The 14,788-nt window shown below is 45.4% G+C and overlaps 1 protein-coding gene across 7 annotated transcripts in view; it reads right to left on the reverse strand.

The window, feature by feature from the left end:
* The window catches only part of SEMA5A (semaphorin 5A), a 466,271-nt gene that overhangs the window by 407,944 nt on the left and 43,539 nt on the right, over positions 1–14,788 (reverse strand). For 6 of the 7 annotated variants that reach the window (XR_009353706.1, XR_009353707.1, XM_059173630.1 and 3 more), the window contains exon 2: positions 374–456. The exons of the other annotated variant lie outside the window; for it this stretch is intronic. The gene's annotated coding sequence lies outside the window, so the exon portion shown is untranslated. The remainder of the gene's footprint in view (positions 1–373; positions 457–14,788) is intronic. 7 annotated transcript variants of the gene reach the window in all.

Here is a 14,788-nt window from a genome sequence, read left to right on the forward strand (position 1 = left end):
AGTATCAGAAATTTTGAGGAAAACCACTCTTCAGATAACATGTTGAAAGTAATTCAAACAGAACAGAAAAGTGAAGTGGGTATTTAACACTTAAGAACAGAAAGAGCCCTTGAAGGAAAAGCCTGAAGGAGGACAGGAGCAGCTCCCAAAGGGAAGGGCTGTTCCAATCCTGTCCCTCAGATGGATGGAGACGTCATTTCTAACATTATCATTTATGATATTTATAACATTATCTATTATGATTCAAAGCACAAATGTCTATCTAATAGGCTACCCGAGTGATTATTTGCTTGAAATCCAGTGCCTTCAAGCACCACTCCAGACATCCCATTTTTAGCTCGGTCATGTTGAACTTCAGCTGACACCCCCTTACCTTCCCGGGGTGTCACTGGTACTGTCCTTCTCGCTCCGTGATCATGGACGAGCTACACAAGGGAGCCATTCAGCACAGTCTCTCTGAAACAGATAGATGAGGAATTTATAATTAAAGAAGGGAACGGTTCTCATTTGCTCTCCAAACAAATTGCAACACCTTGGTGAGACTGGGTCAGTAGAATAATCCAACATACGTAAAACGTCCACGCACATGTCTTCAAAACAAAGGCCCTTAACAGATAGGATTGTCAACTGTCTTCTGTTCATTTGCTAAAAAACAGGAAATCAAGAAAGGCCCAATTTGAATTCCTTCAAGGTCCCCCACAGCAGAGAAGAGAAACAAGACAAGCAGAACACAGCTTACTTAAACTGACACGGGCTTTGTCTGGCATGAGACCATCCTTAACAGTGCGGCTCTTGGACACTATATGTCAGATTTTTAGAAACGAGACAGATAGGAAAGTAGACCATTTTCTTCTTTCGTGGGATCCATTATTAATTTCTGAATTGAGGGGGAAATACTGCGCTAAAGTAATTTTACAGTAAAATCGGGCCTTGCATCTCAGTAGCTCATCTCGAAAGCATGCACTCAGACAGATGTCTACTGCATCAGAAACTCCGCTCCTGATTCAGCCTGTGCTCACACGGGCTGGCCTAGAGCCTAACACGGGGCTGCCAAAATAACCCACCCGCGGGGACCGATGCTGACACCAGACCCCACCACGGCCCCCCCTCAGGGCCTGCTGCTCCCCGGGGAGGACCTGCACACACTGCACAGGTCTTCGGGGGCCACCCAGGGGAGAGCGTCCTTGATGATCACCTCCCGTGTCACCCAAGCCTTCACTCAGACGTTTTCCAGCTTCTTTCTCAGAACCGGTGAGAAGAGACCATCAGTCTGTCCCGAAGCTCCCGCTGCCCTTTCTGTCTGTGTGTCCCTCTGTCCCCTTCCAGATAAATACAGAGAGTACAGCAGAGGCTCCATCCCCTCCTTTAAGGCCTATGGAGCAGCTTGGGCGCAGAGCTGTCAGAACCCAGGGGCAGATCAACAAGGGAGAAACTTGGGAGTCTTCTGTCCCAAACTAGCGATGAATGACAGGCTGTCCTCCTTAGGAGTGAACAGCACTTGGTTCGAAAACACATTCCTGTTCAGCTTCAGTCAGAGGGGCTGTGCCTGTATCACGCACCCCTTTGCCTCAGTTTCCCTTTCCTGAGAAGCCCATCACAGCGCTCCAAAACGAGCAGTCACTTTACCTACAACAGGGCTTTTGAAGTTCTTTTATATTTACCTACCTAGATTGTACATATAATGCCAAGCCGCGAACAGATGCGAACGCAGGTAATTGTTTTTTTTACAAAAAGTAAAAGCTTATGAACAGACAATGAGCATTGTCAAATTCTCTGATTGAAGTCAGGTTCGGGTTTCCTTCTTTCTTTCTTTCTTTTTTGTAGAGGGAGAAGGAAGGAGGGAGGGGGAGAGGCAAAAAGAGAGGGATAGAGAGAATCTCCAGCCGACTCTCCCCACTGAGCGAGGAGCCCAGTGGAGGGCTCAAGCTCATGGTCCTGAGATCACGACCTGAGCTGAAACCAGGATTCGGATGCTTGAGGACTGAGCCACCCAGGCACGCCCAGGTTCAGATTTCTACCATCGACTTTAATGTTTCATTTTAATCAGATCACCTTTAAATTGCCACTACAAAAATAACGTTAAAATACTAAAAAGATAAACACAAAAATAACAAAAAAGTAGAAAAAAAATTTATTCCCACCACCATTTACCCATCAGAGAAGGGTACCGTGCCCTGATTTCTTATGGGTAAATTTGACAGCACCACAATCATGAGCAGAGATCCTAATTCCATACATTGATTGAGAGAAGGAACCCCAGTAAAATTCATTGATTTGCTATTAGTGGTCTTCAACTCATGGAAAAGCATCACTGGCTAATATTCATGCTTTTCATTGGCAAATCTGTGGCCAGTGTGCTTGGAATACAGATAGAGGGCACGCACAGTTTCTATGAAGTCGAACAGTTCATTTGCAAAGTTCATCCATTCATTCAACAGCTTTTTATTAGGTGTATCACACACTTTTTAAGAAACTGAAGACCCATCAGTAACAAGTCAGATAAATATATCTTCTCACATGGAGCTCATATATTTGTAAGGAAAAAAAATGAACAAGATAATAAGTAAATGTCATAATAAATTGGAAAGTAAACGGAGAAAAGTAATCGCCTGCTGACCACTTTTTCTATGCAAAGCTTTGCGTACACATTACCAGTAAAGCATTATGGACACCTTTTCTAGAAGAGAAAATTGAGGCTCAGGATGGTTAAGAAACATGCTTGACTTCACACAAATGGTAAAGGCTGACACGGGGGTTCAAAAGCACATCTGCATAACATCAGAGAGTGTCTGTCTAATCCTGACTCTGCCGGACTCTCAGGCAATCCTGAAGGAGACCTCATTAACCGCGTGAATGGGGACACTGGGCTTTACCCGCGTTGCGAGCCGGGGAAGAAGTTAACATATGGAAACGACACCGGATCACCCAATGCCCATAACCTCCCCAACATTCAAGCTCTTCTCACCGTCTCCTTGGTGTCTGCAACAACCTAATCCCACTTGGTTTTCATTTTTAGAGAAATCTTTATTTAGAATAGAGAACAGCATAAAAGAGACATCCTCTAAAGGCATACTATCATTCATCACATCCAAAACGTCGGGGTAACGAGTATGTCCTCCAGCAGGTGAGTGGGTAAATAAACTGTGATCCAACCAGACAAAGAGAAAACAAGCTGTCAAGCCAAAGAGACTCAAAGGAAACCTAAACGCATGTTACTAAGGGCAAGAACCCAGTCTTCAAAGGCTGCAAACTGGAGGATTCTAACTACAGGAGATGACAAATGAAAATGACAAAAACTATTATAAGAAGGTTAGTGCTCGCTGCGGATAAGTGTGTAGGGAAGAACAAATAGGATTTTGTCAGGCAGGGAAACAATTCCGTATGATGCCACAATGACAAGACACATCACTAGACTTTTGTCAAAACCTAGACAACGCACAACACTGACAGTGAGCCGTAACGTACACCATGGACTTTTTCGGACTTTTGGTGTTAATGCTACGTCAAAGGAGGTTCATTGGTTGTACTGAATGTATCCCTCCAGTGTGGGGCGTTGATGGCAGGGGAGTCTGTGGGTACACAGTAGGGGGCCAAAAGGCATATCAAAACTCTACACTTTGTGCACAATTTGGCTGTGAACTGAAAAAATAAAAGGGGGCGCCTGGGTGGCTCAGTCAGTTAAGCGTCTGCCTTCAGCTCAGGTCATGATCCCAGGGTCCTAGGATGGCGGCCCAGAGTGGGCTCCCTGCTCAGCAGGAAGCTTCTTTCTCCCTCTCCCTCCACCACTCCCCTGATTGTGCTCTCACTCTCTGTCAAATAAATAAATAATTTTTTAAATTAAAAGTCTATCATCTAAGAAATATATACAAACAAACATTAAAAAGCATACCATCATGACCACTGTCAATGTCTATTCAGAAAGTTATAGAATCTTACACACCTTTTTTTTTTTTTTTTCCCAAAATGGCTTCCTAGCCAAACATGTCTCATTTGACTGATGCGACTCCTGAAGAATGAGGCCCCTGGTAGCATTAACAATTAATTATTAACTTCTTTATTTCTATGGGGAGAATGTCAGTACAGTCTTTCTATTTATAAAACAGAGCTAACTTTTTAAAAGCCATAGGACAAGGGAACAAGGAGAGAAAACTCTCATTTGGGCCTGACCGCTCTTGATAATGGGATTAAAGTTATATTTCTCCCCACTACAAATAAGCAAAGTCAGTACTGTTGTGTTTTCTCCTCTTAGAAACGTGTGCCGAGTCTCTGAGAGGAACTTTCCCCATGCTACACTGTCCCTGACTCCCGGACGCAAGGACACAACGTGCTAACGGGATGGGAGCTTTGACACAACGTTGGCACGACACCAGCACCTCGTGAGGGGACACACGCGCCGGGAGCGGCTCAGAAGGGACCTTTACAGAAATGAAAATGTTTGAGAGAATGTTTTCTAGTGAGCCAACAAAGCATCCCTTTGATTTTCTCTCTCATTGTGCCCGGGGTTCGTCACCACAGATGTAGGGTTATTATATCTTTAACGAGTACTATCTACTGCCAGCATGTGCTGAATATTGTGCCTATTTAAGTTAAATTTTTTTAAAAAAATACATTTTTGAAAAATGAGTGGGCCATGTTATCATCCGGATCTGTATATCCAAATGTTCCCCAGGAAGCTTAATTATCCCCTTTTAATAGAACCAAAATAAGTGAGCAACTATCCACAGAGCTCTTTCCTTTGCATAATTAGACAGGTGTTATCGTAATAATAATAAATAAAAGAAATTCAAGATACAGACCCTGATCTCAAGGTGCATTCTTACGGGGGGCAGAGGAAAAGACAAAAGCATACATAGAAGTTCATCTTTTAATTCTCAAACTCGAGACGATCAGAAATAGAACTTAAAGGCAATACAATATTCATTCTAAAATTGACCCAGTAGGAAATGAAAGTAGTAAAATCCACTCCTTCTAAATATAATCTTTATGCTTTCCAAGTGAGTTTCCAAAGACTGGACACTCAATAAGAACAGACTGCGCAGGAGACACACAGACAGGCTAAGCCGGCGGTTCCCCAACTCGGTGGCTCACCTGGGCTGATGAGCCACGGGGATTCCCCTGACAGGCTCTCTGGTCCACTCGGCTCCCGGTCTCCTGTGCCTGACTCCATTTATGAGGTCTTCAAGGAGTCTGTTTCCGCCAGTTCCTGCTTCTCCCATGCCCCCACTAACCTCATACTTGCATAGAACTTCTGAGTCTGCAAAATTTCTTTGATCTTTCTAACTTTTCATCGTGTGTGTGATCATTATTGCCATCTTTTTAGATAAGAAAATACGGGTTATAAGATATATTCGTGTTTGCAGCCAGTAAATACTAGATATCATTATTAACTTGGGACATTATGCAAAGATAAGTTTCCAAGGTTTTGTCCTTTAGATCAGCACATATTGGGGCATCGAGGCGAACACTAAAAGTTATCCTTTAAAAGTATGTCAGAATGTTTACATTTGTAAGAAATAACAGATGCACCTTTGGGCGTTTTTTACTTTGGAAATTCTGGTTAACTGACTATATATAAGAAAATCCTCATCCTAGTTCAAAACTAGGAACTGCAGAAAAAGAAGGTATTTGTTCTTATGTGTGCAGGGACCCACCTCAAAACCAACGTAGCTGTAGGTTATATCAAAGTGCTTCAACTTTTTATTCCCTTTGTGGCTGCCAGTATTTTAGGTAAAGCAGATATCTGTGTTCCTTCTCCGCCATGGGGCTGCCACACCTTTCGTTATACCTGAAATACACCAGAGTCCCTCCTAGATGATTAATTACCCAGAGTCAGGGATTAAATGGCCATCTCCAGGCATCAGTAGGTAGGACGGTCAAGGACAGGGATCTCTAATAACAACAGCACAAAAGAGCAAATCCAAGAGCTGCAGGGGAAGCCTTCTCGCAGGATAGCAAATAAATGAGCCGAAACTGGGAATGTTCTGGGTCAGAGAAGCTGGCTTTTACGGGAGGCTCTATCGCCTGCACCATCGTGCTCTCCTGAAGCAAGAAGACTCAGGCTTTCATTTGCAGTAAGGACCATGCCTAGATACAGAATCGGTGTGTTCCACCATTAAATATGAATTTGTTGCCTCCCTACATGTCTGGGCCTATAGCAAAGGCTGGGAATAAGACTGAGTTCATAGTGCGGGTGTTAACACGGTTGAGTAACCAGCGATCCACGTTCCTTCCACAAGACGATCTACACTAAAGAGAATGTGTCCTTAAGAGGGTGAGGAGAGAACCAGTGAGGCCAGTACAAGCTAGGAAAGTCAAAGGATAGTCATAAATCTGTAAAGCTGACAAAGCAAACTAATATTTTTTACATTTAAAAATGGTCAGTAATAGGTAAGTAATAAATCAATGTATTTGATTGATTAGCAATTTGCACTTCTTACCCAAACTCTACTTACAAGAACTAGGAAATAAACTCTGAATGTAATTTTCTTAGTTGGTATTTCTGAATCTCTCTCTGCTCTTCAGCTAATGTATAGAAGATACATGACATATTATTTGATCATTAAAATATAATAAACACTTCTTGGGATGCCTGGGTGGCTCAGTCGGTTGTCTGCCTTCGGCTCGGGTCATGATCCTGGCATCCTGGGATTCAGTTCCTTGTCGGGCTCACTGCTCCTCGGGGAGTCTGCTTCTCCCTGCCCCCTACCCCCTTCCCGTGGTCTGTCTGTCTGTTTCTCACTCTCACTCTCTCTCATGTGCTCTCTCTCAAATAATAATTTATATATATATATAATTATATTATTATATTATATATTATAATATATATTATTATATCATTTTTATATATTTATTATATTATATATATATATATATGTACATACATATATATATAAAACTTCTTACTACAAATTTCCACCAGGCCAATTCAAAAGCTACAGCATAGATACAAATTGCAAAGATCCTTCCGACCATTTACTTATGGTTTTCGCTGAGAATGCACATCAAGTGTAAAGTGCAGTCTGCCTGCAGCTCGGGTCATGATCTCAGGGTCCTGGGAGGCAGGACCCTGCATCCAGCTTCCCACTCAGTGGACAGTTTGTTTCCCCCTCTCTGGCTGCCCCTCTCCCCAACTCATGCTATTTCTCTCTCTCTCTCTCTCTCAAATGAATAAATAAATTTTAAAAATCATTAAAAAAGTTAATTCTTAAAGTTAGGAATAATCAGTTACAAGGGTGCAAAAAATGGGGTTTGCGGGCAGCCACAGAAGTCACCGCCAACACGAGGTTCGTGCTGCTTGCTGTGCCACTAGGGCTGAAGTCCTCTGTCTCTGAGCCCAGAGTCTCCCGGCTTGGGGCAGCCTCCAGGGAAATGCGGCAGGATAACCATTAGCTGACAGGTGGGCTCAACCCCTTCACGGTTTTTGACAGGACGCCAGCGACTGCGTTGCTGTTCACAGAACAATTTCTGTTCACAGAAACTAGGCCAGGGACTAGCACCGCGGCCTCATACCCCCACGGGAGGCCCCGCGGGTGAGAGTTTCAGCCTCTGACCCACCAGTTCTCCAGCCACCAGACTCTCTGATGGATCTGAGACATGCAGCGTTCGCTACGTCGTCTCTGCCTGCTGGGGTGCCGATAACAAAGTACCATAGACCAGGTGGCTTAGGAGCAACAGGAGTATTTTCCTGACTGTTCTGGAAGCTGGAAACCCAAAATCGGGGTGCCGCGCAGTAGGATAAGAACTGTCTTCTAGGTTGCTGACTTCTCCCTGGATCCTTACACGGTGGAAGAGGCCAGGGAGCTTTGTGGGATCCCTTTTATAAAAGAACTAATCCCATTGTGGGGGGGAGGGGGCGGCGGGTTCCATCCCCATGGCCTGATCCTAGCCCGACAGCCCTCGCCTACTGTCATCACACTAAGGGGACAGGATTTCGACATGGGAATTCTGGGGGACCACGAACATTCAGACCGTGGCACAAGGGATGTAAGATTATTTAAAAGAGAGAAGGAGCTGAGGGTGAGAATAATATGCCTTTCTTCTGGGCACAGCAATACCTTACAGAGGGAAATACGGCTGACCAAATGGGACAGTGCTGGGCGCCAAAAATGCTGGTTTCACTCTGGACAGTGCTCACTTGGAACTCAACACATTCCCATTGATACTTAAAAATGAAAGGATGTGGATGTCACTAGACATTCCTGGTTTTCACACCAAAATGCCAGAGCTGCCAATCTAGTTTTAAATGTATTCTCTTTCTTTTTTTTTTTTTAAGTTTTTTGTTTTAAAATAATCTCCACAGCCAACATGGGGATCGACTTCACAGCCCCAAGACCAAGGGTCACGTGCTCTACCGCCTGAGCCAGCCACGCGCCGCTAAGTGTATTTTCTACACAAGTGCCGTATAGTCTTTCTATAAAAGCATCATTTTTTTAATACCCAAAGAAGCTGTCTAGTCTGGAGGAAGTCAGCGCGTGTAAAAATCCAAGAGGCCGTTTAAGAGACTTGCTTCTTACAAACGTCTTCATGAGCAGCTGGGGCTTGCTTGCTTTCTTCCTTTTTTTTTACGATTTTATTTATTTATTTGACAGATAGAGATCACAAGTAGGCAGAGAGGCAGGCAGAGAGAGAGGGAAGCAGGCTCCCTGCTAAGCAGAGAGTCGGATGCAGGACTCGATCCCAGGACCTTGCGATCATGATCTGAGCCAAAGGCAGAGGCTTAACCCACTGAGCCACCCAGGTGCCCCACACTGGGTCTCTAAGAGATTCTAGTGGCTAAGTGGTTTCAGCAGAAGCACTGCAAGGGGGCGTCCTCGGGCTTTGTCAGTCATCTTTCCTTTCCTAGCAAAAATCGGGCTGATTCATGTGGTTTTCTAAGTCATGCCTACAGGAGTGTCTTCACAAGCAAGACGAGGGAAGAGTAGGTGCTCTGTTCCCGCCCCGCACAGGCTCCCTTCAGACCACTCAGGGCACCGTGGCTCCAGGGACAGAGATGAGCGGGCCCACAGCGTGACCCCAAGCAGGAGAGGCCAGCCTGAGCCAGAGTGTCAAACGCATCACTTCTTGCGTCTTCTTACCCACATCTGGTCAAAATTGAAATTTTCCCAAACCATAAACTGTCCCAAATTTGGAAGAGGGAAATCTGGGGGAGAAAAATGTAAATAAGACTTCTAAGATTATTCCCAAAATAGCTTTGCCTAATGAGAACAAATCGATCGTTGTGTTAGAAGAAAACGATGTGGGGAGATCACACCAGCTCCGCTGTCGTGTCCTTCAACAATTTTAAAGGCCAAAGAAAGACTTTTACCCCCAGACTAGCTTAGCAGTCCCCAATGCTTGCCCTGATAAAACCCCCAGAGGTTATACATCAAATATGGTTACTCTGAACTACACAACGCCAATACTTTCTTCCACCAAAAATATCACCAGTTCCTTCAATTAAGGCATCTGTGCCTTTTCCCTCTCAGTGAGAGGACAGTTAGGAAGAGGGTTTTCCCAGAGAGCTTCGGTGCTGGCAGAGGGACAGCAGAGAATTAAGAAGGCTTACCTCCTCCTTAACTGTTCTTCACAGAATCTTTTCTCTTGCTATGCTGAGTATTTATTTGTTTACTCATTGATGACGGGCTCTCCCTCACACACACACACACACACTCACACACACACACTCACACACTGGAATGGAAGCCTCAGGAGGAAGATCAGCGGTTGTATCCCCAGCATGCCCTTACTAGGGGGCACTAAATATTTCTTCAACGAACTTTTGAGCCAAAAGTAAAGTCCATCAATGAAGAATGTACAACTGCATGTTTTGATAAAACGCATTTTAGAGGAAGCTTAAAGATGCTGTAACTATGGCGATTTATCCCATCAGGAAGCTCTAGAAACTTCCACCTAGTTGTCCACAAAAGGCCATGACTCTTTCGAAGCAGCTCCCTCTAACAGAGAAGCTGCAGTGAAAACAGCCAAGAGAAATAATGTTATATGCCTTTTTCACATCGGAAAAAAGTCCAATTTAGCCCAGCTAGTGAGTGACAGGGTCAGATTTGAAATGCAGAGTCGTTAGAATCTGAAGCCTGCGGTCTGTCCGCTCGACACAGCGGCCTGCCCGCTGGTAATCGGGCCGAAACCATCGTCCGCCCCGAGTATTCTATTCGGTAAGTGACCCGAGGCAGGCAGGTCTGCAGAACTTCCATTCTTCACTTGTTATCGGTGGGCGAACCTTTCCCTGATTTCCAGGTTAGTTCACGAGGGTGTTTTCCAAGCCCATAAAACCACACACACCCTGTAACCCGCTACCAGGAAGGACAATATTCCAGGCAGCTTATTTGAGATAATCACTGCTCATTTGTGTTTTAATATGCATGAATAAAAAGGCCTTAAAATAGCCTTGCATATGAATCCAATATTTGTCTTTTAAATGACCAGTTAATCTGGTATGGTCTTCTAAATGCACTGGCTTATTAAAGAGAGTATCACAGGGAGCCATTTTTCTTTCCCCCTTTAGCTCAGTGTATCAGAGACTTACAGGGACACGATATTTCTCTCCGAAACACTTGGAGCCAGTGAAGCCAAAATGATACAGAGACGCGATCTGCCTCCACGCCGGTCGGAGAATGATGAGGTCCTAATGGTAACCGGCCTGGAGACAGTTAACAGCTGTGGTTTCCCAAGAAAATCATCACCATTGTTCGCAATGCCTCAAAAACCATTATGCTCAAGTACTTTTTATTAAAAAAAAAAATAATAATAATAATAATAATAAAGCCTGGCATATCTTGAGGCTTGCTGCCTCCCCTGATATTTTCCAAGACAGGTCCCACCCCGCTGGGACACACTTCCCTCCCGGACCAAGTCCGCTGGAGCAGCAATGCTGGAGGAGGAAGCCAGAGCTCAAATGTCTCAGTCACTGGGCACACCTCATGGGATCTGTGACATAGGGTTGAGTGTCACAGCGCACTCTGCTAGAGCCGAAGGAGGGTCACGGTAAAGGCTGTGTTCGCGAACATTCAGCCAGCCACTTCAGGATACAGGCATCTACGCATGTTACCGGTGAGGACGATCCATCCTCAGAAGAGCCCAAAAGGAGGTGCCGCCCTTGTCCTTATTTTACAGAAGACAGGCATGAGCCAGAGAAGTCAGTGTCTCGTCTGTCGCCACACAGCAAATCAGTGAGGAGAAATGACTGGGCCATGAGCTTCTCTCCTGGAAGCTGCTGCCGCTCGTCCCCCCTGGGCTGCTTCGCCTTCCTTCGTTTCTCCCTAAAACTGTCTGTGTTTGACGCGGTCCCTCTTTCCTCAACGTGTAATGGCCTGTTTGACTCTTGGCTGGTGCTCAAAGGCAGACACACTCTCTTGTATTCTAACTTGATAAACTGGATGTTAATTATTGGGGATAACTAGGGCAGGCAAAGCTGGAAGCAGGACCGAACACCGAGAGGCCATCCGAAGTTAAGTGCACAGAGGCCAAGGGACAACATGCCTAGGACGACGGTCCTGTTGACCTTGGAAGTACTTAAGTTCCTTCGACTCCAATGGGAGGCATCAGGAATGTTCACTGAACTGTCCCTTTAGTCACCTCGAAGGAAAGCTAACAGCTGAATTCTAAATTATTGAATAATCCTGTGCCTTTGATGTTTCTATTGCCTACAAACATTTTTCTACTGATACTATGAAGAACTTAATACGTAAGGTGCATAGCTAGAGAGAACCACTTCCCACCATTCTCCTGTCCCCGGAGGTTCCCGATGGCCCTACACGTGCACTGGCTGTCAGGGGTCCGTCGGGCCCACCTCCTCACTCAGGAAGGGGCAGAGACTGGATGAAGTCCAGGGAGGCTGGCTCAGTAGCTCAGGACGATCCCAGCTCCGCCCAGCCCTCCTTCCCAATCTGTCAGGGAGTGCTCAAGGTCAATGGTGTTTGGAGAGATATGTTCCAGGAAACAGATGCCCCACTGTGCCCTAGGAAATTGTGTCTTTTCCATGAAGTCAGAGGAAAGAATGGTGAAGGAGGAACAGGGCCAAGAGTCCATTGGGGGAGGGGCGGGCGCACGGCCCTCTCACCCCCTCTCTGGAACCCAGAGGAGCACCAGGCAGCCTGCCTGGATTCACACAGCGCAAGAAGCCAAGTGTCAGCCCTCACGCCAGGGAAGTCCTGGGCCCTGGGGAGCTGCCGGCCTGTCCTGCTCGGCATCCCTTTTGCTTCTTTTATGTAGGCTGGGAAGATCTTTTTCCCTGGGTTGGCCTTTCCTCCACAGCGGAGGGGTCAGGACAAGATTCAGACAGGTTTGCAGGGAAATGGAGAAAGAAGCAAGCTGGGCCTGCTTCGGGATCTAGTCCCTGACCCGGCAACACGCGTCTACGTTTGCTTCAGACGAAGCGGAGGGGAGGAAGGAAGGGAAGTGGCGGGGGATGGGGCCTGGCGGAGAGACGCTAAGTTGGGACTGGGGCAGAGGCCCAGTAAAGTGTTCCTGTACCTGGCCTTGGTCTTGGCCTCTGTGTTATTTCCTTCCAGATCCTGGCAGATGGTAAATGCTCAGAAATAGGAATCAAGTGTTCCTAAGCTTCCTGCTCTCAACCAACACAGCTTACGATGCTTAATACAAAATTAACCCTGATGAAATACCTCATCCACTCATCCAGAATCGAGAAACCATTTCCTGAAACTGGATGCGATTATTGCCCGCAGAGCACAAATTCTGGGCCCACGCTCAAAGGATGTATTTGTTACTTATACACCAAAGAGTTTCTAGAATAACAACACCATCACATACATTTCAGAGCATCATTACCATCAACAAACATGAAGACAAAAATTCGTCAAGGCCGCCCTAAAGGAACAGGATTTTCATCACTCACAACCCACCCATCTCTTTTAAGAAAATAATACAAACCTTGCCATATTTTATTTCAGCTCAGAAATAAATGTTTGAAACCTTAGTACAAATTTCTAAAAGGTAAGGCATTTTTTTTTAAAGACAGAGTTGTTGGGCTTCAGCTCTCTCGGACTCTGGTGGGCATCCTCACGGAGGCACAGCCATGGTGCAGATGTGGGGTTCACGAGATCTACTGCTTGGCCCACAATATGGCACCGGGGAGCAAAACAGCGTGGAACAGTAGATGAACCTCATATCATAAAACTGTCAGCTCATTTCCCCTGGGTGTGTCATACAAGTATACAAGTACCGTAGTAACAACTCTGACCCAATAAAAAAAGGGTCAGGCCTCGGTCCGTCAAGACCCAAGACTGGATGCTGGAGTTGGACTTGAACTGTGAACATCAAAGGCAATGTTTTGACCGTGGCTTGGGCTGGGTTGGGTTCACAGCAGGTGGTTTTGCTCTGAAATTTGTGTATCTGCTTCGTGTGTATGATTAACAATTACAGACTCACTCTATCAACAGATATATTAGTGACTGCAAGCTAAAAGGAACCTAGTGAAAAGGTATGCCGGCTGCCACGATGATAATGGCACAATCAAATGAGTAAACGCAAAGCCGTGGGCGTGAACAGAAGCACAGAAAGGTCCCAGCCCTTCCCTGGGGAGGGAAGGATGCTTGTGTTTTGCTGGTGCCACCTGGTGGGGAGCAAGGGAGACGGGACGCCAGCTGGCCCCAAACACAGAGGACTGCTCCCCCAACACCACCAGGAGACTTCGCAAGAATCCAACGTGTTACTATTCTTAAAATGTCCAACCTTTATGAGGCAGTGGAAGAACAATTATTTTCAGGGAGAACATCCAATATTTTAGTATCGGTTCTATATTCTCTTTCTGTCCCCATCTGAGTCAACCCATTACTAAAAAAAGTCATCAAATGTGAAATTAAAAGAAAAAGCAAGAAACAGAAATGACGGATGTATCTGGTTTCGAATGCGCTACAAAATCTCAGAAATCGTCCTACTGAAAGTGGCATGAAGCAGCCTTGCTCCGTACAGAACGTGATAAATGCCTCACTGATCTAGTTGTCTAGATACGTTTTCTCTCCCCCACCCCATTAAGCTGCAAGCTATTTGAAATCAGAGAAACGCCTCTAATATCTCTAAATATCCGTCAGTGCCTTGTGCACAGTAGGCCCTACAAATGAGCTCATGTCGGAACATGAAGTTGGACAACCGATCTCTCATCTCCTGGTCCAGAACGGACACTTGAAACTGTAGCCATAGCAGATCAATAACAAAAAACAAAAAAACAAGAAACAAAAAAATCATCACTACACAAATATTGTCATTATCGTCAAAGGGTTGGACTTAAAAGTCGACCTAGTTGTGTACCATCAACTTCCACCCACTTAGGACAAAAACCAAACTCCAAACGGACTCCAGAGTGCCAAACTCTTCCATCACACAGTGAGGGAACAAGGAGAAACGGAGATGAGAAACTGTAGGCGAAGTGAGTAAAAAGCCCAAAGCTAGTGGTGTCTGGAAGAAGGGAAGTGGTGTTTTCCGGAGATAGGTACATAAATGAGTGAGAAAAGAGACGGGGTGGGAACCTCCTTTAGCAAGCCGCCGTCTGTTACTCACATTTTAATATCGTCTGTATCACCCTACAGCACGCCATATGCAATTGAGAAGAAATCGCAAGTTTTTAAATAAGTGACTGTCAACAGGCCGACCACAGAGCCCATTGCAACTCACTAAGTCAGTTCAGCTCTGGTTTATAAAGTTTTGATTAATCGTCAATTGCATCTGTGTTCTTATAATACATTACTCAACACAACACATGGCTCAGTCTCCATCATTTACAGATTGGCCGCGTACTGATCATGACGAGGGGGCAGAGGCCGGCCCCACGAAGCCT

The sequence above is a fragment of the Mustela lutreola genome, chromosome 5 (genome assembly GCF_030435805.1).
Source record: "Mustela lutreola isolate mMusLut2 chromosome 5, mMusLut2.pri, whole genome shotgun sequence".
In the NCBI taxonomy this organism is placed as follows: domain Eukaryota; kingdom Metazoa; phylum Chordata; class Mammalia; order Carnivora; family Mustelidae; genus Mustela; species Mustela lutreola.